The sequence below is a fragment of the Chrysochloris asiatica genome, unplaced genomic scaffold (assembly GCF_000296735.1).
Source record: "Chrysochloris asiatica unplaced genomic scaffold, ChrAsi1.0 scaffold00010, whole genome shotgun sequence".
NCBI lineage: Eukaryota > Metazoa > Chordata > Mammalia > Afrosoricida > Chrysochloridae > Chrysochloris > Chrysochloris asiatica.
The window spans coordinates 14,586,922-14,591,036 of record NW_006408528.1 but is presented as its reverse complement, the minus strand read 5'-3'; positions in this window follow the sequence as shown (position 1 = coordinate 14,591,036).

The window sequence follows — 4,115 nt, the reverse complement described above, 5'->3', positions numbered from 1 at the left end:
GTTTCATTGCCATGGTTACAATTCCCTTCCCTTCATGCACCATCAACCAACCCCCCTCCCCTCCCGGTCTTCAGCCCACAGCCCCTCTCCCTCTCTGGGTCTAAAGCCCCCAGCTGCTCCATCTCTCCACGTCATTATCTCTGCCTCCATCTCTGGTGTCACTGCTTCTCTAGGTAGGGTCCTGCTCTCTGCTCTTCTCCCTTGATGGTCCCAGGGACCTCAGCTCCTAGACTGCAAAGTCAGTCACTCCCCTCCTTTTGCTACAAAATGTCTACCTTTATATTTCCAGTCTTCACAATCAGTCCTGATAACAATTATTCACTATTGTACCACAAGAGACCTATCCCCATCTCCTTTCATCAGCTTCGCCCAGACAGATTGGATACTACTCAGTTGAGATGCTACCTTCCTCCACTCCCTCTGGATCTAGGCTCCCTCTTGAAAGCTTGTAAGCCAGTCACTTCTTGCCTTTGTAGCCCCCACCCCCATTTTGGGAAGCTAATGTCTAAGTTGCCCATCCCTGTCTACTCTGTGTATCCAGGGGGGTGGGAATGGCCCTTGCTGTAAAGATTGTTCTGTCTAGGGCAATAGCTTTTGATAGGTTATTTTAATTTTGGTGGCTTCAGAAAGTCTGGATTTCATGAGAATTAAAAATGATCTCTACATCAGTTATACGAAAGACAATCATTATTAGAAAGGAAAGTGTAGGAAGGTTTGTTTGTCTTTTGCAGATATTTTCTTTAAAGAAACTAGAAAATGTAGGATTGCTCATATGAAAAATCAACTTCTACCTACAGTAAACTTCTCTGCTTCTCTTCTCAGGGTAAAGCTGGGAACAGGTATTTGGCCTCTGCCTATCTGGTAAGAGTGAGTGAGATCCTGAGTCAGGTAGGGATGTTAGAGCAAAGAACTCAGGAGGGAAATACAAACAGGAAAACTGATTATAGGGGCTGAAAAGGAGGTGACTATGTGGGGGAAAGAAAGAAATGTCTCATAGCTTCCTTGGGGTCTGTGTGTATTTGTGATTGACTTATACTTTTTTTTTTAAATGATTTTTTAGATACGTACTTGCCTATCCCTGAGTGAGACAGTAACAAAGAAAATGCAAGGTATGAGAGTTTCCTTTTGTATTCCTTTCTGACAAGTGTAGAATGTTAAATTTGCATTTGTGCTTAATTTGAATGATTAGAATAAGAAGGAACTAGGAATTCTATAAAGGAGATAGAAGATTGTAGAGAAAGATTGGTGGTGATGGTGGTAGTGGTGTGCCATGGAGTTGGTTCTGACTCATAGCAACGCTGCATAGGGTTTCTGAGGCTGTAAATCTTTACGGGAGCAGACGTCTCATCTTTCTCCCACTGAACGGCTGGTAGTTTCAAACTGCTGACCTTGATGTTAGCAGCACGACTTACAATCACTACTCTACCAGAGCTCCTAAAAGAAAAAGTAGATGAGTCATTTTACTTCTTTGGCCCTCAATTGTAAATAAGAAAAGAGTCCTAGTGTGGCACTGTGGAATAAAGCTCTGGGCCAAAAGGTCTGTTTGAACCACCAGGTCTGTTCAAACTCACCACCAGCTGCTTGGAAACCCTATACAGGGTCGCTATGAGTCAGAATCAACTTGACAGCACTTAACAAACACAACAGATTCAATGAGGTGTAAGACCTCCTATTTTCTAAATGTATCCTCTTGACATCCAGAAATGCTTTTATCAGGGTAGCATCTGTCTGCATTTGAAGGCAGAGGGCCTGTGTTTAATTGAAAGAAGTCCATTAAATAATATTTAAGGATTGAGTCTCAGTTTTCTAGCCCACTTGTTATGTTATCAGTTCCTGTAAGATATCCTTCAATAAGGTGGCATATCTGTGTTTGTTGCCAAGGAGTGGTGGAAATCTAAATAATTGCCTTGGGGATGCGCTGGAAAAAGCCAGAAGGCTGCCGCCAGAAGACATAGTTTGGTCTTTATAGGTTCATTTAAGACATTTCACAGCTCAGCCTAGAAACCACTGCTAGACTAAGATGTTGTTGTTGTTGTTATGTGCTGTCGAGTCGGTTCCGACCCATAGCGACCCTGTACAGGGTTTCCGAGGGTGTAAATCTTTACAGGAGTAGAATGCCTCATCTTTCTCCTGCGGAGCAGCTGGTAGTTTCGAACCGCTGACCTTAAGGTTCGCAGCCCGATTCGTAACCACTATGCTACCAGAGACTAAGATGTAGGTGATCTGAATACCGTTCTGGTGGTCATTACAGAAGTCTGTTTATTTGCTTGTTGATTTGGAAGGACTCTTACTTTTCTTTTGTCAGTTTTCCTTGTAGTTATATTTGAGAAAGATTGACCTGGCTTATAATAATCTGGAAATGACTAGGGAAACACTGCATTTCTATGGAGTGCTAGTATTACTAGAATCGAAATACTGGTGACTTTTGGATCTTGAACCAGAAAACACTGAATCTTAAGTAAGAAAAGTCTAGAGAGTCTATGAGTAAACTAATGGAAAACAAACTATATTTATTATAAAAACAAATATTGTAACCCAGGGAAAAATGAAACTGTTGTATTAGAAAATAACACTTTATATAATATTTTCAATCATTTTTAAAGGGAAAAAACTAGTTCCTTTAGGAACATCATGTAATAATATCTTAAATAATATGTTGCCATCAATGCCACTGAATATAGTCAGTGTTTCTATATCAAGTTAGATTTGGTTTCAGTGTGTGTATGACAGGGAAAGAGAGCACAGCTGTAACAATAACTCTTTGCTTAGAGGCTGTCTATACCTTTATTTTTATCAGATATATTATAGATACCAAGTTATAGGAATGCCAGCAAGGAGTAAAATTTTCTTTTTACAGTATCTGATCTCAGACTCCTAGAAACTTCTTTTTGTAGGAAAGAAGCATGGCACAGTAGGATAGGCACTGGACTACAAGGTCAGTTGAATCGCCAGGTCGGCAGTTCACACTCCCCAGCTGCTCCTCGGAAACCTTATACAGGGTCACTATGAGTGTGAACCAACTTGATGGCACTAACAATAAGTCGTATGACGCAATCTTAACTTGTAGTGAACTTTGGGGGGATAAGCAGCTAATTGGATGCTTCCTCTACATTCAGGAAACAAACTCAGAATTTCCCAGTGCAGATTAGATGAATTTATGCAGTCAAAACAGTAGTTTACTAATTAAAAAAATTTTAACATCATTTTGAGAGTTTTTCAAGAGCTCTTTTCTATTTGCATGATAAAAGGTAAAGGATGAACAGTGATGATTTGAAAAACAAAACAAAACCCACCTCTGTATGAACAAATGAACCTCCATGAAAGAAATGCAATAACACTGATGAATTTTTAATTTACTTTGACTAGTCCACATATTGGACTTAAATGGAAATTAAATGCTATTTTTTATTATTCCCCATTGTATTACAGCAAGACCTGGGAGATAAGGAACTGGATGGGACTGCCTTCTTTTTGTTCTGTCTTGGACAGAGCACAGTCTCCACTTCTCTATCGCTCTCTGCTGTCAGTCCCGATTCATAGCGACCCTGCACAGGGGTAACCGAAGATTACCGGAGCAGATAGCCTCCTCGTTCTCGCACAGAACCGCTGGTGGTTTCGAACTGCTGACCTTGACATTAGCAACCCTACTCGCAACCACTATGCTACCAGAGCTAGCTAGTGAAAATTACTTGAGTTTTCCGTCTCTAACAGGTTTCCACCTTATACAGGTCCCGGCTTTTGCGATTTTCCGGTATTAAATTAAATTTTATTAATTTGGCTAATAAGGCTCTCTGGTAGGCTAGTGGGTTACCAAGTGAGCTGCTAATCTCAAGATCAGCAGTTCAAATCTACCAGCCGTTCAACGGGAGAAAGATGAGACTTTCTGCTCCCGTAAAGATTTACAGCCTCAGAAACCCTATACAGGGTCGGGTATGAGTGGAAACACACTCCATGGTATATAACCATCACCGCCATCCTGGTGTGGCGCTGTGGGCTAATGCGCTCGACTGCAAAGTCGTTGGAACTTCAGGGTTGGCGGTTCAAGCTCACCAGCTGCTCCTTGGAAACCTTATACAGTGTCGTTATGGGTCGGAACTGACTCGATGGCACACAAC